Source organism: Callospermophilus lateralis, chromosome 1, assembly GCF_048772815.1.
Source record: "Callospermophilus lateralis isolate mCalLat2 chromosome 1, mCalLat2.hap1, whole genome shotgun sequence".
In the NCBI taxonomy this organism is placed as follows: Eukaryota; Metazoa; Chordata; class Mammalia; order Rodentia; family Sciuridae; genus Callospermophilus; species Callospermophilus lateralis.
In genome coordinates, this window is record NC_135305.1 from 194,985,408 (window position 1) to 195,008,663 (window position 23,256).

General features: G+C 41.7%; 1 long non-coding RNA gene across 2 annotated transcripts; it reads left to right on the plus strand.

Moving 5' to 3' along the window:
* Positions 1-278: 278 nt before the first annotated feature.
* LOC143408840 (uncharacterized) lies at positions 279-22,716 on the plus strand. Of its 2 annotated transcripts, XR_013092527.1 has the most exons (4): positions 279-445; positions 9,253-9,385; positions 21,810-21,913; positions 22,624-22,716. It is a non-coding gene; the product is annotated as an uncharacterized LOC143408840 (long non-coding RNA). The 2 variants fall into 2 exon arrangements; XR_013092526.1 differs by lacking the exons at positions 21,810-21,913; positions 22,624-22,716 and adding an exon at positions 14,502-14,628.
* The last annotated feature ends 540 nt before the right edge of the window (positions 22,717-23,256 follow it).

Consider the following 23,256-nt stretch of genomic DNA (forward strand, 5'->3'; position numbering starts at 1 on the left):
CTCTTGAGAGTCCACTGAAGGATTGGTGCACAGGGAGCTGTAAGCAGAGTCGCAGGCACCGAGATGGACGCTCACACACCAGGACTAAGAACACAAGAAGCTGTTACCACCCCTGACCTGAAAGGGTGAGGACAGGAGTGGCTGTTGGAATTTGGAAAGAACTGAACCCCTGGGGAGAAAGCTGTCCAACCAAAGCCAGGGCCTAGTGGGAGGATCACAGTCCCTGCCAAACCAGAGCCTCATAGGGAAATAGCAAGAAGAATAAAAGAATCCACTTCTTTCTCTTCCCAGGACTTCCCTTTGACTGAACCAACCCAGAACCAGGGAGTAAAAGATCCTAAATGGTACAGTCCCAGAAATTAGCCTCCTGAAGCTACAGCAGAGAAGACAAGAAAGAAATTGGTTCAGAGGACAAGTAGAAATTATAAAGCACCTCTGGTAACAGGTATGTGTGGGGTGCTGGAGAGTGTTTGGGACTACACTCAGCAACATCAATCCCTTTGAAGGATGATTCCATTCACTGAGCTAGGGAATGCAGAGAAAGGGCAGTTGGGGGTAGGAGTTAACACAGTCTGTTTTGGCCATGCAAATTTGGAGGCATAAAGGATACGCACCATGCAGAGAAACGAGGAATGGCACCATAGACCTGGAAGTCATGGACCTGCATAAGGCCGTTTAAGTCAGTGATCAAAAAAGAAGCCCAAGAACCATGGTCCAGCCACACCAACCTGTAAACGGGACCTGGTAAAGAAAATGTGGTAAAAGATAGTAAAGACAGGCCAGGTGGGTAAGAAGAAGCTGAAGTGGGTTTAGTTTTACAGAGGTGGGATGAGATCCGGGCAGGGTGGAAATATTTGGTTAGGATATCTCTGGAGGAAGGGAGCCTCTGTCACCACATGTGAAGCATTAAGTGGAATCCTGCATGGTAGAGGCGTGGGGAGGAGATGGCCTCTTAACCAGGTTCCGATCCCATGTTTCCACCACATTCAGAGACGAGATAGCTGCATTAGGTCTCAGCTACGGCCCTACACAGTTCCCAGTTTTGCCTCCAAATGGGAAGGCAATCCCTCAGACACAGCAATCCCCAGCTCAGGAACCACCTCTGACTTCCATCTCCCTCTACCACTAAAATGTTAGCCTCCTCTGAAATCAGCACAGAGGGGTTAGCTGGCAAGTGTGTGCTTGAAGGGGATGGAGGTGCAAGAAACAATGAGAGGAAATAAATTTCCCTTGGAGCCTTCCAGGCAAATCAGGGCCAACACTCCAGCCATGAGCTTGGGCCATTGGGGGCGCTGCTGCTCAACTACCCAGGGGACAGATAACAAAGAAGCCATTCTCCTCCTCAGCCCTAAAGAGATGCCCAAGCTTCTCTGCAGATGACGGCTCTCTGCTGTCTGCCAGATGCTACCCATCTCCCCCACCCCCATCCCACTTCCACAGCCCTCTCCAGCTACAGAACACATTAGGGCCACCTTCTTCCCAGGGCATGTGTACCCTTAGTTGACCGAGGTTGAATATAGTCATGCCTGGAACTACAGGGAGAAAAGATCAAAGAGAGCTGTTTCTACCCTTCAGTCCCGAGGACTGCCCCATGGCCAGGCTCCCTGAGAGGTGCCCTTCCTGTTACTCTGAATGTCCTGAATCTGGTTGACAGGGAAAATTTACGGGGGGGTAAATGATCCGGAAAGCCTCAGGTGCTTCCTAGGAAGAGCATCTTTTGCCAAAACTGGTGGGTAAAGAGTCCCCCTTTCAAGCTCAATCCTATTGCCTTCTCTAAGAAAAACTGTTTTGACAAGAGCCTCAGTGCAACTGGCCAAATGAGGCCAGCTCCTCTCCACCTCATCTCATGTGCCTCACCCCTGCCTGGTCGGGACATTGCCAATGAATGTTAGGTAATGTCTACTAAACTCTGGAGCCACTGCCTCCTCAACTAGGGAGAGATTCGATCTAAATGACTTCTGAAAGTTTGGACTCTTTAACGTGACTCTTGAAGCCCCTGCCACTGAGTCAAGGTGCATTCCAGCTGGTCCAGGGAGAAATGACACATTACCGCTTGTAGTCTTGGAGGAGGGACGGAGAAATGCAGAATAACTCCATTGGAAGTGCAAAGAAGTATAAAGTGAACTCAAAGGAAGAAACCATTAAGTCTAGCTGGGACCAGTTGTTGTTTTGGTTAAAAGCTCTTTTTTACTAAACATGTACTATTATGTTCCAGGTTATGCATTAGCTACTTACCCAGTAATTAACTCCCACAGTCCCCGATTCAGCCAGTCTTTTTAATCTCTTTGAACAGATTATGAAACTGAAACCGATTAGGAAATTAGCCTCTTGGTAGAGATTAGGAAATCCAACCAAAGGCCACAAGATATTAGATGAAGGAGTTTGGGGGGGTGGAGGTGCTTAAAATCACTACAACATATGAGAACTGGATCAACAACAGATGAATTATCAGCATTTGCTGAATTCCGTATAATCATTCATTTGGTACACACAAAGTTTTACCCCACAAGAAAAAGATTATTTCAACTCCCATCTTACAAATAGTAAACTCAGTCTCAGAGAAGTTTTTTTGACCTGTCCAGAGTCACACAGAAGCCAAAATTAAAATCCAGGTCCTAAGTACCACATGATTCTGCCCCCAGATGGGAAGATGTAAGTGTGAGTAATGCTCCGAAGACCATTTCTTATTTTGGGTTCCGCAAAAGCACAACCTGAGTTGGAAACTTGGGCACAGGAAGTTTATTGTGAAAGTGATCCTAGGGAGCAGAAGAAGGTAATAGAGGGAAGGAAAAAATTAAAAGGAAAAGTAAAGGTGTGCATCGGATTGCCACTGTGGACAGCTGACTCACTCTTTTGAACTGTCAAGGAGCCTGCAAAAGGCCTCCTAGAACTGCTCCTACAGGAAGGATGAGGGTACATTCTGCAAGGGTCTCTGCCTCCCTCCATGATGTAGGTCCTGCTGAGCTCCCTCTGGTGTCCCTGGCGTCAGGGGAGCCATGGATAGTAGGCAAAGACTTAGGCACATACATGAAGCCAGACACTGTGATAAGAAGTACAAAAGGAAGCCAACTCAGAGTCCCAACCTGGGCTGAATTCCAAGGTGACCTGGTGAGGCAGCAGTCCAGGCCTGCCTGCAGGGAAGGAGCACTGGAAGGGGACAGCCCAGACACAGCAGGCAGCAGGGCCAGAACAGAGGAGTGAAGCATCTTCACCCAACATCTGTAACTTCCTCCTGTTGCTCCTCCAATACCCTCAACTTCCACCTCACTAGTTAAGAGCTCTTCTCTTGATATCATGGAAATGAAGCCATACTCTGCCCCATGCAGAAGCCATACATTGCCCCATGAGGGCAATGCTGGACCCTCAGCTCCTGGTATTTTTTTTTTCTTTCTTTCTTTTTTTTTTCCCCCTTAGGGTTAGCTGTATAGAATTGAGTTTGAATGCTCAGACTGTCTGTGTGTCCCTGAGCAAGTTATTAATCTCTCTGAACCTCGGCATGTTTCATCTGTAAAGCAGAACAATGATAACCTACCAGGTAGAGTTGAGTGAGGATCAGATGATATTTTTCTGCCTCTATGTAACTCACTTATAATAGAAAGATGCCATTTCGTGAGCACCTCATCAAGGGTGGATGTGCACCCTTTAACATTTCTGAGTCAATTCGCACCAACATCAAAGGGAAGAACTAGATATAATTAGTTATCATTTAAAGAAAAAAATGATAAAATGCTGAGAGTGCTAGGTGTGCTGGGGAAAAGATTTCATTTTCCAGCTAGAGGAACTTAGGACTGATGACCTCTCTGAATTTGAGATTTTTAGTCAAAGAGGAGATAATCATTTTTACCTGCCTCCCAGCATTGCCGAAGCCCACTGGAGATTAGCAACATGAAAACGCATTGTAAACCCTTATGCGATATAAAGATGTTATTATTGTAATTATAATTGGGATAAGAATTGTAGATTCCTTCTCCCCTACATGTGCATTGCACACACTCCCCAGGCTGACTGCTGCTCAGCTGCCAGAAGGAGAGCAAGACATTTTCACCTTAAGGTCACCGCCATCGAAAGGAGTGCGTGATTAATATCAGAGACACTCTGCAACAGCTGCTCAGGTTGAGCCATTCATACCATCAGAGTCAAGGACTGGGCTGCTAATTTATTTATGTATGAGGATGACAACCAGGGAAAGCAATTAGAACTAAGGCATCTGTGCTTCTGTGATCCCTGCATGTTAGACCCATGGCGGAGGGGCTCCATGGAAACCTTAACAGTTGCTAACTGCTAACTGCCTTCCCTCCTGGTTAGTTCAAGCCCACTCTTTAAATACAAAACGAGCCATGTTTGTGCCCCAGCCCCTCATCTGTTCCCTTCCACACGCCAGCCCAAATTAGATCACAAGTGGCAGGGGTGCTGCAGGGGAAACGGGCTTGGAAACAAAGGTGGGGAAGGTTCTAAAGCTTTCCAGAGTTCTTTACAGCTATCAATTAACGAATCCTGCAACAGCCAGGGAAAGTAGGTCAATATTATCATCCCTGCTTCGTGGATGAGAAAACAGGCTTAAGAAGAATGGCTTGCCCAAGGCTAAGCCACTGATCAGAAGAGCAGAAGCAGAATTAGCTGGGAGAATTCCTGACTCGGAATCTTTGGCCAAGAGTGTGCTTGCTTAGCATGCAGAAGTGATCAATAAATGAGGTAGACTCCCCGACTGAGCCCTAAACAGATGCATTAATCTCGTCTTGGGTTCAGTAGCAGATTTTAGGTCCAATTCAGGTCCTAAAGCCAGAAGAGTTTTTAAATATGGGTCCTAATCCTGCAAAATCCAAGAAAATAACTCTGCATGCACCCAAATTAAAAGGAAAATGAAGAGGTAACTTTGTCTTCATAGTGCACATTATTTTGGCTGCCCTACATCTCAACAGTGTTCTTGCCGGGAGGCAAAGAGAGGCTAACAGAGTTTCCCTACCCTTTCCCCCTCCCTTATAACCCTATAAAAGCCAAATTACCTCCTATTTCACCTCTTGGGGAGATTAGAGATTGTATCCTGTGGAAGGGCAAGGTCAGGGGTTGGGGTCCTTGGGCAACACAAGGATGACCAGAGGCCACAGCTATCATGCCCAGTGGCACAATTCTCACAAGACAGTTCACATAGAAAGGGCTTGGCTGATTTTACTTCCCTCATCCTCCCAATGTCTGTGCACCAGTTTGTTTGTTTGTTTCTTCTATCCATCTCAATAAACCCTTTGTGCCTTCAATTAACTCTCCTTTGTTGTTTGCAATCCTGACTAGTGTAGTTTCTGACCTAGAAATGTAAGCACTTGCAGAGGTGAATCACAATTGCCAGCTCAGATTTCCATACATTGCTGGTGGGAGCAAAAATGGACAAGGCATACCACAGAGAGCAATTTGGCAATGGTTTTCATGTGCCCTTTGACCCAGCTCTCCACCTTGAGGCCTATTTCTTACAAATATACTTGCACAATTGCAAAATGATTTATATACAAAGTCGTTCTGCATTTGTGTATCTATGTGCCTGATCATTCCCTTGTAATAGCAAAACATTTCAAAGGCTCCAAAGGTCCACAATAGAGGACTGATTGGATAAATCATAATATCTGCACATGATGGAAAGTTATCAAGGATTTTTTAATGAGGGTATTTTCTATGTATTGATATGGAAAATTTCCCCAAGTATCCCAGTAAATAAAAAAACAAATGAAATACACAATAGGTTCAGAACAGTGTGTATAATATGCCATCTCTTATAAAAACAGGAAAAAATAAAGACACTCTAGCAGGTGACAAAGAAACAACAACAAAAATAGTGTTTTCCTGTTGGAAGAGAAGGAATGAGGCAGAGAACAGGATGAGCTAGGGAGGCAGGGGTTGAAAATTATTTTTTCCGAATAGCTTTTTAGAATTTTGGAATTTTGAATCACGTCAATAGGTACCTATTTAAAAATTAAATTTAAAAATGCTACCTCGGCCCAAGTCTAATTCATTTGAGTATTCCTGCCCTCACGCCAATTCACCCATTGACTTTAGCATTTGGATAAGGCAAATGGTTAACAGTAGCCATTGACTTGACAGATTCCAGAAAATGCAGAGGGCTTGGAAATCTAAGGCTGAGAGTATAGGTTAGCTCAATGGTAGAGTACTTGCCTAGCATGTAGAAGGCCCTGGGTTCAATCCCCTGCAGTTCCCCCTCCATCCCCAACCCCCCACCAAAAAAAAAAAAAAAAAAGGATAAAAGAAAGAATAGAATCTGGTCCAGATTTTTAAGGGCAGTAGAATATGAAAGTTCATCGTATCTTTTGTGGAATCCAAAGAAACTGCATTTCAGAGGAGTATGTACTCTGAAGTGTCCCCTCAAATCATATAATTCACTGGCCCTTGCCATGGAAAGAGTCTCATCAGAAACAGGAAAATAGCCCACTCAGCAACAGTCACTGGGAAATACAGGGTCCTGGCAAATTATTTGCACCAGTGGAGTATGTCTAGTGAGATTATTTTGCAAACACTGCCTAATGAAGAGATTTGAGCTTCCTTGCCTGAAGGTCCACAGATCAAACTCAAAGGAAGGCCCCCAAGAAAAAAAAAAAATGGACTTATTTATCCTCTAAGCCATCTACTTGAAAATCAATAATATTTCAAATTTAATGAGTTGTAAGACAAGTAAATTAGAGTTTGGAGTAAGCAATATTGATTAGATTATTCTGTCAACTGGAACCCATAAGTTTCCTCTGTAATTAAGTATTCCACATAGTGTACGATGTGCTCAACGCCGGTTGCTTTCATGAGGGTATCAGAGGGCTGCCTGTTCATGTAATGAAACTCTTTCCCTTACCCTGGCTGGCAGGCCATGCCCTGCCTAGCATGGGTGTCCCTGCCCTTCTCCACAGCAGCAGGCTCCCGTGATAAGTGGCTCTCCCACAGCACTAATCACCCTGGCTCTAGTCACAGAGCTTTGGTGAATTTGAACATCAAAATGAAGAATGGCAGCTAAAAAAAGAAAGAAAAAAAAATCACGTGGAAGAAACTGCCTTCAGTAAAAGAGCTGTGGACTGATCTGCAACTGTTAGAGCTGTCTTTAAAGTTCCCTCTGCAGTTTGCATTTCACAGAAGCTTGGGGTGGCCAAAGTAGATTTCTCCCTAAATTAATAAAAGAAGGGCCAAAAGAGCAGAATTTAAAACATCTACTGTCACCACCTGACATCAAATGTCCTATCCTACCTCCCAACACTACATCACCTTGCCTATTATCCATCTTTACTGCCCTTCCTAGGGGAACCTCATTTTTTTTAAATCTGAGTAATGGTTGCTTTTTAATTAATTCATTTAATTAATGTTAAATGAAATCTATGACCTTGTAGTACTCTTGGGATCGCTGGACCAGAATGCCCCAGTCCATTTACTAAGGAAGAAAAATTCAGAAATTGCAAAGAAATGTAGCCCACTGCACTCAGCCCCCAGTGATTCGAAATGTGAAAAACAGAGGCAATACCACCAAGATCTGTGTACTGAGAGTAGACACTGATGACTGGCAGCTGGTCAGTGCTGCAGAATCTCAGCTCCTCCCAGACCTACAGCATCAGAAGCCACCTTTCCACCAGGTCTCAGGTGATTCTAGAACATATTACTGAGTAGCTCACCAAGTCTGAATCAGGGCTCTGCTCTTACAATCTGGGTGAACTTGGCCAAGTTTTTACATGACGTCTCTGTAGTTCAGGGTTCCTGCACATAATAAGCACTTCATCAGTGTTAGCTATTATTCTGGAAATAAATGAGAATGTTCTGGGCTACAGAGAGAGAGCTTTTCTTTGCAGAAAGAACAACATAATGCTGATATAAACGGACAAAGATTCTACTGGAGCTGGGGAACCAGGAATGAGTGGAAGAAGCAATACCCTGAGCACGAGGTACAGTGGCAGGAACTGAAAATAAAGACAGCAGGACAAGATTTGGGAATTCACCAACCACTATTCCCTGGCTGTGCAATCCCGAGCAGTTTTCTGACTTCCCTGAGCCTCAGTCTCCCAATTTGTATTAATATGATGAGAAGACTGGCATCACCTTTAGAAGACAGAGGTGACACTTTGTTTTGTATTTCCTTTTTATTATTCGCTAGTGGTAGAGCTTCTTGAAGTCCTGATGAATCTCTGAAGACATGAGCTGGCTTTATCTTGTCTGCAAAGATGCAGACCTGGCTGCATATTTGAAAACAGAGGAAGGTGCCTTTAAAAAAAAATCTCTATTTGAAAAAATATAGTAAAATAGAAATAAAAACCTCTATCTGAGTCTCACATCAAACTGATTAAATTGGAAGCTTCCAGAATGGTGCCTAAACTTCAGTATTTTCAACTCTGAAGCCCAAGGTTGAGTCCTACTGTGTTAGAAGGAAACAAAAAAGAGAGAGCAAAATCATTTAAAAGAAGCGGCGGGGTGCGGGGGGGGGGGGGGGGGGGCGGAGTAGAACAGTAATCTTGGGTGGGAACAGAAAATGAAAAAGAAAGCTGAGAGAGATGAAAGAGGAGCACCTTATGCAACAGTGGGGTATCCAACTCCAGGTGCAGCCATGATTAAGGGTCTCATTAAAGAACAGAGAAATCCACTATCATTGATCTTGCCTGTCCTCTGTCACCTCTCCAGTGGAAGCGATCACAAGTGAATATCCGGCATGTTTGGGAGGAGACAGAGAAAGACACTCCAGGGGAAGGACCACTGACCATCATTCAGGCTGACACCAGTGTTCCCCAGAGCAAGAGTGTCCACAGAGATTAAGGAAAAGCCAGAAATGGGAGTCAGAGATGACCAGGAAACATGTGAAGCCAAAAGAAGCTGTAGAACTATTAAAGAGAGTGTTGAACCTCCTAGACCATCACGGATAAAGGTTGAGAGTCCGTTTTCTCTACAGCCCACAAGGAATGCCGAACTCCGCAGATTTGTGGGTTACCTATGGACACAGCTCACCTTAGGCAGATTCAGTACCAATCGAGTTAAAATCAACCCTGGCACACTGAAACCTCCAACTCCCTCCCCACACTTGATATTCCCCTGGGTTGGAGCCACCATTGACAGAAATCCCACTAACCAATATTTGGACAATGCAAAACTTTTGACTAAAGTTTTCCAGCTTTTGTATTAGCGAATACAATCTGGGCACAAGGATCTTGATGAGCATTTCATTCATTGTGTGAGGAGGGGATGTAGTCTCTAATACGCACACTGCTGTTAAGATCCCCTGTTTTCTAATAGGTGTCACCCAGGAGCCAAGGGAACTGAGAGGAGTGCAAACTGAGTGAGGAGACTTGCTAAGGGGCAAGAGGCTGACACATTTACACTCATGAGCCTTCCTTCCACCTCTTCCAGGATGCCCACAATGCTGTCGGTAAGAAGAAACAATTCAACAGAACTCAAATTAAGCCAAGTGACTGTGCAGCACATAACATTCAGAAGTGCACAGATTTTTCTCTTTATAGATGGCCTCTTACAGGCATGATTGCAGTTTAACACAGAGAGTGAAATCATTTACAAAGAACCAGCATCATTCAATGTGAGGCTTTCTGGCCCCACAGGAAACCCTTTTAAGCTTTCAAGTCTTAAAATGAAGGAAAACTTCTTCTTGAGAACCTTAATTTAAGAATCATAAAAATCCATTTGTCCCATTAAATAACCTTGATTCTCTTGGCATGATTGCTTCTATAAATGTTTAAGACTTTTGATTTGCTCTTTTTTTTTCTATGAAATAAGAAAGAAACTACTTAAAAGCAGAAAGTTTATTTATCTGTCTGACCCATATTCTTCCTTCTAGTCTCCCCAGATGCCCAGATCAGGAGAAGTTCCCTGCCTCTGTGTTCTCAGCAGTCCCTTTAGGTCTCTGCCCCATAACTCCCTATTTAATGCTGTTATCTTTGTGTGTCTGTCTCCCCTACACAACTGTACACTGTTCACTGTTGTTCTCCAGTACTTAACAGTGTGCATGGCACAAGAGAGAAAATAAGTATTTGTGGAACTGCTAAAATCAGCAGGAAATGAGCAGAAGGAGGATTCTCTGTTACTGTAAAACAGAGACACCTGTGACTTTCTTTCTCTCCTGATTAATAACTGAGGACATTAGTCTATTCTTCTGGTTTCATGGTGAGACAATCCATCTAAAGAAGATTGTTCATTTGAAATATAGAGACGACTGAAAATTCTGAAAACCAGCTTAGGATGTAAGTTCCATGAGATGAGGAAATTTATCTTCCCTGTTCACCACGCCAACCCCACAAGTTAGTACAGTGTCTGTGCATAGTAGCCATCAGCAGTGGGCATGAAGTTGTGCCACCTGGATGCTCTTCAAGGAAGGACTTGATGGGCCCTACAAAAAGTAATCATCACACAGCCTTCGGCTTTTAGCTCCTTCAGAGGCTGCTTCAGCTGTGCCTTGCATTGCTGGAGGTCACATCCTTCCCAGGGCCGTTTGCATCCAGTAAACAACATGGCCATGTTGTACAGATGCTGCCAGAGACAATTCCAATAGGCAACACCTGCTCTGGACCCCTCACCTGTAGGATAGTTCTACTTGCCCTGTGCACAATTCTGCTTCCCACCTCTTACCTTCACAGATGTTGGACCTCATTAAATATTTTCCTCCTCAAACTCCATCTCAGTGTCTTTTCCAGGAGAACACACCTGTGAAATCAATAAATGCTTGTTGAGTGAATGAATGAACAAAACAGAACAGTACAAAACAAAAAACATAAATAAATTAATATGCAAATAAATGGGTAAAAGATGGAACTAGAAAATATTTCAGCTTGTGCTAAATGATTACCACCGTCAACTAGAGACAGAGTTGAAGCAATTAGGAAATCCCCAAAACATTTACATCTTCAAATGCGGCTACCTTCTCCTAAGTGTGCCTCCTGTTAAACGCCATGTTACTTCATATCACCCTTTTAGCCACCACTTTGGATAGAAATTCATTGGCCTCATTTTACAAAATAAGGGAAGGAGACTCTCAGAAATGAAGGAACTTGCTTAGAATCACACGGCTAATGAGCTACAAAGTGGAAATGCAAGTCTTTTCTGTCCGGTCCAAAGAAAACTTCTCCTGGATTCATATCATCCTCCATAATTAATAGTATACCCTTTCTCAATATGGTCAAACAAACTGACTAAAAGCAAACATTTGGCCTAAACATTTCCTCCTATCCAGCTGGTTGCTCCAATAAGAAACTATGACCCTTGTTCCAAGTACACCAGCTCACCCCTGTGCAGGCAAACAGCTACTACTTGGACAATGCAAGTTTTATTTTTGGCCTTATTGATATATGCAATGCTGTTTCTCCATGTGATTAATAATAACAATAATAAAATTTAATAATAATGATAAAATCGTAATAGAAAAAAATAACATTTTTACTAGCTTGAAAACCACAAGAAAATTCCCTCTAACATTTGTCTGAAATACGAATAAAACTTTTCTGTTAATTATGCAATGATACAGCTTGTTCCAAAAGAGTTTAAGGGGAATGTAAATTTATACTTCTGAACAGAGTGAGAGATTTTCAGGTCATGATAGCACCTCTATTTTCAATGAGGAAAATTGAAATATCAGTGGAAATAGACATATTAGTATTTTCCCAAACTTTAGGAATAATTCCACCTAAATGCAATGAGGAGGTAAGGCCCCAATTTCTCATTCCTTCCTGTATCTATGTAGTTTGGGGACAGTACCTTCCACAAACCTTCCCTATGTATTCTCAAGCCCGAGAAAAAGGGCCAGCATTCACTAGAAAATACCTTTCTGAAATGACCATAAATTTTTGCTACATTCTCTATTGTATCTGTCTTTATCAGCTTTTTCTAATGGAAATACAATCTGTACTAGACAAATAATTTTAAATTTTCTAATACCTACATTTTTATAAAAGCAAAACTGGTAAAATGAATTACGATAGAATATTTTAATTTATCCAAAATATCATTTTAATATAGAACAATATCTTAAACTATTAATGAGCTCTTTTACATTTCATCTTTGTAAAATGTCTTGAAATCTGGTGCGTATTTTACACTTAGAGCACACCTCAATTTGAACTAGATGCATTTCAGGTGCTCAATAGCCACCGATAGTTGGTGACTACTACACTGAACAGTACAGCTCCATGTCCATCATAGATGATCATTCTATTGGCCCCAAGAGGAAGCAAATAGGAAATGAAGCATTGCATCTTGGGATTTTAGGCAGCCTTTGGAAAAGAGAGAAACCAGAAGAAATAAGAATAGCAATTTTTCTTGTGCAGCTTTGACAAAAGAACTACACATTGCTCAAGATTACTTACAAATACCTTTCTTTATCATATTTGGAAAAGAAGAAAGTAAGAGCTCATAATCCAGGAAAGCTTTTTCAGATAAGTGCCCAAAACACAACAGAAACTTGCTTAGGATCTGTATATATCTCTCCATCTTTCAACTTTGATACAAAGAGGATGTCATTACCTAGGTGTTAGATAATGAGGAAGAATCCATAACTCTTTGGTTGGAAATGCCAGAAATATGTGTGCCTGTGTGTGTGCGTGTGTTTATATCACCACATATATATAAATATATATCACATAAAAATAAATATATATAAAGAGAAATATGTGCATATGTATAGTCACATGCTGTTAAAATGTTCTGCAGTTTTGTATTACTGGAGAGGGAACATAGTTCCTTGACTATACTAAGAAATAGCATTTATTTAAAAAAGAGTAATTACAAGTAAAAAAAATGAACTTCTAATATAATTTAAGCAGATGTAAAACCTATGAAACAAGAATTGAAAGAAAGTATGACAGGAAAAGAGATTTAATTTTGGCCTTAAACAAAAATGAAACTGATAGAAAAAAATAGAATTCAAGAAAAAGAAAAATACAATTAAAGATTAAAAAGATGAAAAGGAATTGGTAAATAGGATGGAGATAAGAAACTCAACTTATAAATAATTGGTGATACCAAGAGAAAAATCACAATTTAACCCAAAGCAAAAATCAAGTCTTAACACTGGAATGGAGGAAATCTATAAAGTTTTGGAGCTAAGTGTATGACCCAGTAATTCTCTATCAAATAGGTTGTCAAAAGAAATATATTCTTATGCAGCAAACTGAACCTGTTATCTATTGCCATCATAATGCTGCAAAACAATCACAAAACCCTAATGAGATATAAACTATTTTTGTTTACAAAATAATGGGTTGGCTTGGAAGTTCTGCTGGTCTGAGCTAGGCTACCTCACCTGTCTGCAGCCACGTCTAGACAACTGAGTCCACTTGACAGGTCTCTTCATGTCTCATTCTCCATTATCCTAGCTCAGTCTCCTTGTGGTCACAAGTGTTCAAAAGACAGAGTAAACACTGTGGGTACTTCCCAGCCCATGGCTGGCACTAAGTCAAAACAATTCATATGACTGAGCCAAAGTCAGGCTGGGCAGGGGTCACAAAGCTCCTGGGCAGAGAAGGTAGACCGGAGACCTCAACTAAGTGGGACCATCAATGCAATCATTCAACTTCAACCCATCAATGCCTCCAGCTGTAGAGCATCAGAACTCAACAATCATGCTGGATATATTACCATTTCAGTGAGGTAGAACACACAAGAAGGCCTTGAAGCAGGTTGGTGAGAAGGTATTAGAAAAGACTTGTTTCCTCACATTACAAACCACCAGTTGGTTACCTGGCAATTTGCTTATTGCTTTCATCAGTCATCTTAAGAGGTGATTCAGAATAAAAGAGCCCAAACAAAGAGAAAAAATGCCTATTGTAAACATTAAGCCCACTTAAACATGGGCTATGTCTAAATGTTATGAATATGGTTCCAATATATCAACGGCAGTCATCAGATGAGACATATAAGCCACATACGAATTTATTAAGGGCTGGGATTGTGGCTCAGCAGTAGAGCGCTCACCTAGCATGGGCGGGACCTGGGTTCGATCCTCAGCACCACATAAAAAAAGAAAATAAAGGCATTGTGTTGTGTCCATCTACACCTAAAAAATAAATATTTTTTTAAAAAAGCATTTATTAATAGCAAGAATTTAAGTATAAATCCCCAAATGACACTATCAAAAGTCATGTAATGAAAAATAGAAGCTGGGAAGAAGTTAAAATGTTTAACATTTCTCATTTTAGAGAAAAGGAAGGGCTTTTTTAAGTTTTATTTTGCAAAACATAGTAAAAGCTACTTGTAGTGCTAAAAATATAGAATACAAACCTTCCAAATGGTTAGGGAAAATATTTTTTTTAATGTAGCTACAAGAAAGAAAGCAAAGAAAATAACCCAGAAAGTACTTTTTAAGCATGAAACTAAATGGCCAAAGTAAAAGCAAATGCCTTACTTGTTAATTATCTTTCCCTTCTTTCCAAACCCCTGCTTTTATCTTCCGCTGAGCCCAGATATGCTCTCTGTCATCTGAAATATTGCAAACAGCCTTCTAAATGGTCTCTCTTCCTCTAACCAGTTTTCTTCATGTACAGACTACACCTGTGCCACCCAGAGTTCCTGAAATAGGGTCATCAGCAACCCTGGATAACAGCTCTGCAATGACGTAAGAACAGAGACTGAGAGCAGCATTTGAAACTTTAATAGCAATTTGACAAGCAATTTTATGTCTGATGAGACTAATAATTAAAAACTGGTGCTTACATTTGGTACATTTTTATTTCTTTTTTCTAATCACTCATTTTTATTATACCATCTAAAACTATCCATCTGTGATACATAAGAAAGGGAAGCAAACAGCCAGTCTTTCACCACAGAGGGTTGGAGAAGCAGGAGACTCGTCCTCAAGTTGGAATCTGCCCCCTCTACCCAGATATGTTCAGCAGCTCCCTTTCATCCCTAATGATGATTCTTCTCTTCTCTTCTCTTCCTGACTCCACACTATCACTATAGGCAACATTACCTATCATTCACGTCCCTTATTGCACAAGATTCTCAAAGGGAAAGAGAAAGGATGAACGTTTCCTCCAGAAGGAAAGGCCAGGGAGTGCGCACTTCGAACCATAAAACCCTGGAGATTCAGGTACACTCAGAGTGCTGCATCCCATGCTCTCTCTCCGTGGAGACTTATTGGCCCCTTGGGATGATGAATGCACTCCTTAGCTCTGTGTGCACTATTTTACATTCCACACTGCTATCCCAGGGCATCACTTCCAACTCCTTGAACACACCCTGCACTAGCCTCTGTCCTTTTTCCCTCCTCATAAACGGCCCTACTTCTCCTGTCCACCCACTGACTGCCACAGTGTGCTCCTCCCTGAAGCCCCCATTCCAATGTCACATCCTCACATCTTCTTATTCCTCTTTCTGCTTCCCAACCCAGGAGAATTTCCTTACTCCTTTGTGGCAAAAGCTCTATACATACAGCTCACTTTATCCCTGAGACTTCGATTTTATTTTTTTCCCCAAAAGACGAAATTATGGATTCATGCCGATTTATCTATAAAATGAAATTCACGGTAGTAAGAGGCTGGTTAAATAACTAAGTTCTGTCTATATAAGAGAATAATATATAAGTCATAAAAATGATGATGAATACATGTAATATGGAAATATGGCAATATTATTAAGTAAACAAGTATATAAAAACAAAATGCATGAGTACATACACAAAATGATCTTGTTATTAAATTATATATAGAAAAAAGCCTATTGTGTATACAGTTATAGATAAAGTTATAGATACATGCAGAGGCACAGGACCAGATACAAGGTGCACATAGATGTAGATATAGGCCAAATGTTATTTCTTTTTAAATTTTTTTCATATCTCTATTTTTTAAAAAATCAGAAATGTTAATTCATTTGCATTAAGAAAAAAATGTTAAAACATTTATCAATGCCTACGTGGGTTGCCATGGAGTCCTGTCCAGTCTTATGTAATAGCCCTTACCTTCCTGTCTCTGCTTGTTTACTTTCTGGGTCCCCCAGGTAGCAGCCCCAGAGGGTTGGACTACTCCACACTCTGCAAACATGGCACCCCACACCAAGCAGTTGCTGGGGACATGTTTACAGAGCTAAACTGAATATGTTCCATTGCCAAAAGACAAACACGGGACAAATGAGTATCTGTGCTATTTCCTGAGAAACCAAAAATTAAATTGGTCAATATGACCAGGTATCTCTAGACATGTGAAACTTGAGCCTTTGGGACTCACCTCTTTGGGTGAAATGTGAGTTGAACTTGGTCAGAGGAAAGGTGAGCAAACCCTGCTGGAAGTGTTCATTAGTCCTGACAGACACTTCAACAAGCAGTCCTCCCCAGCTCTGCCAGCAGAAGCGTAGGCTGTGATGATTTACCCAGTTGGTATTGATTCTTCCCAGGCAGTTCAGAGAGAAAGTTTTTCATGAAACTGCTTGGGAAATAGAGCAAGTCCCTAGGATGGGCATATTAGCAGCAATGATTTTTCACTTAGTTGCTATGTGTTCATGTCTCTGTATAAAACTCTTACACTCTGAAATGTGTATTCCAGATTTCCCATGAAGAAGATACTGTTCTTTCACACATATTGAGCTCAATTTTCCCATTTTTAAGGTTTCTCTTCAAAAAGCCTGAATACTTTGAAAGACACATTAGCTTTGTAAAGTGCATAGACTTTTATTTATAGACAGGAGGCTGCACTGAAGGAATCAAGGCAGCTCAGTGCCATCTGACTCTGTTGGCTTGCAGAAGCACATGGCCCGCTGGGCCTCCCATCCATCCATATACATCATATGTGAAAGAGCAATGACAGTATGATATTTCATGGTTGTAGAAACTTGTCTAGCATTACAAACTTATTGTAGTGAATTAAATCGTGGTCTACAAAAGGTATGTCTACCCAGAACCTCAGAATGTGTCCTTATTTAGAAAAAGGGACTTTGCTAAGGTCATTTAGGTAAGGACCTCAAGATGAGCTTATGTTATACCAGAGTGGACTTTAAATCTAATGACAAGTCCTTACTAAAAGAGAAGAGGTAGGAAAATTTGCACAAAAACAAAAAAAAAGGAAGAAGAACACCAGGAGGAAGAACAATTGAAGATAAAGGTGCAGATTGGAAGGATGCTAGTACAGGCCAAGGAATGCCAGGAGCCACTAGGATCTAGAAGAAGCCAGGAAAGACTCTCCCCAAGAGGCCTTGGAGGGATCACAGTATTGCCCAACAACTTGATTCTGGACTCCAAAACTATAAGAGTATACATTTCTGGTTGTCTTAAGCCATCAAGTTTGTGGTAATCTGTTGTGGCAGCCCTAGGAAACTAATATATTCATAAAATCATGACTCCAGAGTACACCAAACAGGTCGCTGAATTGTGTGCATGTTCACAGCATGCTAAACCTTCATTTTCAACCCTCACTTTTCCAACATGTATACCCAAACTTGTGGCCTGGACAAAGGTAGGGCTAGAAAATAAGCTGGGTTTAACTTTTGAAACATAAAGAGACAGGACACTTTCTTTCTCTTTCCACCCACCCCATCACCACTCATGTACCCTTAGATGCCACCCATATCTCCATTCTCAGAAGGCAGTATGTGTAGGAGTTAAGAACATGGCCAACCAGACTCTCTATTATCTCAACTACTTAATCTTTCTGAGTTTCGGTTTCTGTATGTGTAAACTGGATGTTGTAAGTTTAAGCAAGGGACAAAGAACTCAATGTTGAAAGTACCCAGTCAATATTAAAATAAATGGATAAATAATTGATAGACTGGAAGATGGCTATACAGATGGAAAGCAACAAGCATCAGGTAGAAATCCAATAGAGTATAGTACGATACAGTGCAATTCAAGCCTGACCACCGTGCTCCATTTCCTACTCCATGTATCTGTTGAGGTTTAAAAGTGACAAACAGATAAGGAGTTGGATGGGTGGAGAAAGTAGAGTGGAAAAGTCAAAAAACTACCAAATAGAGAAAACCAAGGAAATACATCTAAGGGTTTTCAGAGTTGTTGGGGATGGAGAAGCAGAAAGCCATTGTCACTGGGACTTCCTCTCAAAGATCATTGGGATGAGTGGATGCCAACTGTAGCCAGTAGAAAAGAGAGAACCACTGCAAATTTCTCTCAGATCTGGTCTCATACCTAGGGAAAAAGGGAGGATCTGCAAAAAGTTGACAAGAACAACTTAGAGAAGGAAAAGGTTATTTTGGCTCATGGTTTCAGAGGTTCAGTCGATGGTCAGCCAACTGCATGGCTCTGGATCCAAGGTGAGGCAGAACATCATGGTGGATGGGTGTGGCAGAAGGAGGCAGCTCAGGACATGGCAACCAGGAAGCAGAAAGAACTCTGTTCGCCATGGACAAAACATGAACCCCAAAAGTACATCTCCAGTGACCTATTTCCTCGCCATACCTTACCCACCTATAGTTAATTAATATCAGTGGAGTAATCTATTAATTGTTAAAACCTCATAATCTAATCATTTTGCTCTTCATTCTTGCATTCTCTCATACATGAGAATTTGGGGGGCACCTCATACCTAAGCTATAACGTGTGTCTTTTTCTCCTCATTCCCACATAACTGGGAAGTGAAGCAACAACCCCAGTGAGCAGGGGGAATGAACAGGCAGAGGGGAACAAGCTGGGCCTGTTCATGCTCTCCAGGCTTCTGCCCTGCAGCCCAGTGTAGGGGAGGGAAGAAGACAGACTGCCAAGTCAAATCAGGATCTGCTTACTTCATACAGAGGAGCATATTATCTCTGGGGCACAAGTAGATATTAGCCTTGATATGACTGTATGAGTGTTACCTAAAAAATTAAAGTTGCTGTTTTAACACATTGCTAATCATAACTGTTTGATAGACTTTTTCCCTTTCTTAAAATATAAGATGTTTCACAAAGTTCAGGAAAAAAGATGAAGGCCACAAACACTGCTGAGATTTAACATTTGTCATAGGTCACTTCATTGTTCTCTCTTTTCTTTACTTTTTAAATATTTTTTATTATATGTGGGCACAATATCTTTATTTATTTTTTTAAGAGAGAAAGAGAGAGAGAGAGAGAAGAGAGAGAGAGAGAGAGAATTTTAATATTTATTTTTTAGTTTTTCAGTGGGCACAACATCTTTGTATGTGGTGTTGAGGATTAAACCCGGGCCACACGCATGCCAGGCGAGCGCACTACCACATCCGCTTGAGCCACATCCCCAGCCCGCTTGAGCCACATCCCCAGCCCCTTTTTATTTATTTTTATGTGGTGCTGAGGACTGAACCCAGTGCTTCACATGTGCAAAGCAAGCACTTTTCTACTGAGCCACAACCCCAGCCCCTCATTATTCTCCTTTTAGCTGACAGTTATTCCAAACAGCTATAGTCCCACCGACCCTGTTCCTCCTCTCCTCTCTAAGACTCATAGTATTGGATTGGTAACCTCACTGTGTGGGGGTGTCTTTTACAAATTCTGATGGAGTGAATGGATGAGAAGAGGGAAGAGCGTACAGGGAGACTGGTTGGGGAGACCAGCTTGAGGTCCAGTCAGGGTGGGTGCTGTGCTCATAGGTGGTGGACACGGTCACCCAGGGAGAGGATGGAGAGGATGAAAAATGAGTTCACAGTGAGAATACCTGAAGGCACTACTAAGGGAGCTGTTCATCACACAGAGTGGTACAGGAGGAGAATCTTTGAGTGACTTCCAGTTCTAAGAAATTGCCCTCTTACTCCATAGTATTCGTTGCTTATACCCATGGTTTTCAGATGGGGGTGATTTTACCCCCTGAGACATTTGATTATCACAATTTTGGGTTTCTACTAGCATCTGTTAGGTAGGAACCAAGGACACTACCTGCAATGCAAAGAACAGTCTCCACAACAAAGAATCCTTCAGCCTCAATTGCCAGTGTTAATGCAGTTGAAGAACTTGGCTCTCTGCAAATGTCTATCAAAATAAGAACTAGAGCTGGCAAACTTTCTGATTTTGAAAGGCTACTGGGAATCATTTTTTGTCAATGCAAATGAGCTTAAAATTGTGAAAGGTGAAAAGTGTCACCAAGAGAGAAAAGCCATGATTTTTATTTAAATCGCTATAATTCATTATCTATATTTGGAAGGATTGGCTGGCACAATTTGTCTTTCTTCATTTCCAATCATTGTATGAGGAGTTATTAGTGTAGGCTTTGGAGTCTGCCAGATATGGGTTCAAATCCCACCTCTGTCTTTCACCAACAATATATCAGCCACAGTTCAATCAAGAAAGCAACCACCATAGGTACTATGGAAAAGGGGGTTGAGATAGCCCTAAGCCTTATACGATTATGAGAAGAACTCCCAAGAAAGGGAGTGGAATGTAAAGAAAAATCACTCACCAGCCCTCCTAAAGCACTGGCATAGGGGGGCCAGTCAGAGGCTGAAGGGGCATCAGGTAGCCCAAAGACCAACTCTGGTGTGGGCCATAAGGAATGCCAGTGAGAAAGTCAATGAAGGCTGTTGTCCTATCTCCCATGGTGGGTCTAAGGCCTTTGATGGTGGGATGGTCGTAGGGAAGAAGACTGGACATGGAGAAATGATATGTGAGGAAAGCTAGAATCTTCTGATACCCAAGAACTTATCTCTCCTTCTCACCACAATAACATTTAGAGAGTAAAGACTTCTATTTAACTCTCACCTTCCAAATTCCAGGAAAAGTTATCTTTTGGTCAGCCCTAATCAAGGACCACAGAAAGAAAGGAGGTTCTGAGAACACAATTTCATTTAGCCACGTCAACACCACACAATTCCACTACTGATGTGACTTTGGGAAACTTACTTGACCTCCCTGAGTCTCAGTTTTCTCATCTGCTAAATAGCAATCATGTTAGTACCTAACTCATGTGGTGATTGTGAGGATTGACGGAGAGGACAGAGATAAGGAGAATAGGACCTGGCACACAGTAAGGGTTTGACAAACTTTAGCTATTATGATTGTTGCTGGATGACTTACGTATACCCTAGAACTGGTATTCCTTCAGAGGCTTCACCTGGCAGAGTTTCTTTGGTTGACCTTGACTTCCACAAGGAAACTCTAGTACAAATCAATAAGCAACTTCCTACATAGACAGAGCTATTGAAAGAAGGGGGAAAAAACACAGAGACTAAAATAAAGCTTATGTTGAACATAGTACTTTACTAATGACAACAAAAAGGACGAGGCTGAGAGGTCCAACCCTGCTGCTGACCAGTTACATGACCTTGGACAAAGTTGTAAGCCCTGTTATTTTAGTTCTCCCATCCATGAAATGGGGAAATACACTTTTCCTCCTACCCTCCCTGGAAGAATGGAAGCAGATCCAGATAGAACTTTGTGAGATGGGAGAGCTTATTGTGAGAAAAACTCTAGCATGATACTAGGTGATCTTGCCTCTATAATATTGCTTCATCTCCACAATGAGAATTGTTCCCTTCAAAGTGCGACTGGGTATGCATCATCGTGGAGCTAGGACTCTAAGGACATCTCTCCTTTCTGGTATCAGGCGCACATCCTCAAACAGATCTATAAAGGGGACATGCTTCCCCACTACTCTCCGTGATTTCCCAGGCAGGAACAGCATCCAGAAGCAGCCGGCAATGCCTCCCAGGGGAATTACTGAATTCTCCATAGAACTAAAAGGTACCCTATAGTTTACACATGAAACTATTATGCTTACTACCTACCATCACCATATCTGTTGACAGACTCAGAGAGCTGCTGAATGTCAAGATCTTTTCCAGGATCCTTTAGGCTGTAAACCCACATTGAGAATTGGGGACTTAATGTATTAGCTTTGGAAAGGGACTTAAGAAACAGTCTTAAGTCCTTCTTTCTCCTTCCTCTCCTCTATGCCAAAGAAGAAGCCACAGGCAACACCTTCTGCCTCATCGAGAGTCACAGAAACTTAACAGCAGAGCCACAATACCAGAGTACATGGACGGAAAACCTTGATCAGGACCACAGGGTAGGTTAAAACCCAAAACTGTAATACATCTCAGGATTCCCAGTCTAACGCCCTTCCCTGGACACCAACAGAATGACACTTGTTACTGAGCTTTGTTTCCCATGCTCCTCCCCTTTGATGCTGACAGTTTATCAGTATGAGAAATTTGGAGCTTAACCAAAGACCAAGTCTTCAAAACGTGCCTGTGATCCCAGAGAAAGGCTGCATTTCAGTGATTCATTATTTCGCTACAGCTTCCTATTGCCCAGAAAAATCCATCATACTTGCATGCTCTTCACCCCTGCTCGCTTTTCTCTTGAGTCCAGAAGAACAGAAAGACTTCTGAAAGCTCTTTCCTCATGAAATATGTCCTTGGCCTGGAAGAGTCCAATTATATCTTTGGGTGAAGTATTATCTACTGGAGAAAGATTAAATAAAATAAACTGGAATAAATGAGCACAACATGTGACCTTCAGCTTTCTTTCCCCAGGTGGCCTCTTCCAAGAGAGTAGGATTTGGAGCACCTATCTAGGGTCCACTTCCCAGGAACCCTGCCAATCACAAATAGCAACCCTTTTTCCTAACATCTGTCATGCATTCAGTTGGGCCCAGCCCTTCACCTTGAAACCTCCAGACATACTGTCATGTCTCAAGACCAGCAAAAAGAATACGCTTTTTTTTTTCTTTAATCACTGTTTGTCCTCTGGATTCTTTTCTCTTGTTTTTCCCAGTCTCTCAACATACTCTGGTGCCCATACCCCATCGCGGGCTGGCAGTGACCACTGGAGCCTAATGACCAGAACTGACAGATCTGAGATTCACTTCCAATATCCTCTTATTCAGACAGTCAATAAATAGTAATTGAGTGTTTGCTACATTTCAGACACTTTGCTAGAGGGTATTTGTCTTTGTCCATTTGGGCTGCCATAACAAAATATCATGGTCTGGGTGACTTGAAAAACACAACTTTGTCTTTTCACAGTTCTGTAGGCTGGAAGTGTGTGATCAGAACCAGCATGGTCCGGTTCTGCTGAGGTTTCTCCTTCTGATTTGCAAACAGCTACCTTCTTGCTGTGTCCTGATAGAAAAAAAGATTTCTCTCACTCCTCCTCTTCTTAGAAAGTTACCAATCCTATTGGATTAGGACATTGCCTCTATGACCTCATTTAATTTTATCTCCAAATACAGTCACATGGAAATTGGGGACTTAATGTATTAGTTTAGGGAAAGGGACAATTTAATTCATAGCAGTACCCAAGGGCAAGCCAAACAGATGTGATCACCATCCTCCTAGGCTACTTAACCTTGGTCAAGTTGACCTCTCTATGCCTCAGTTTTCTCATCTATAAAATGGAGGCAGCTAA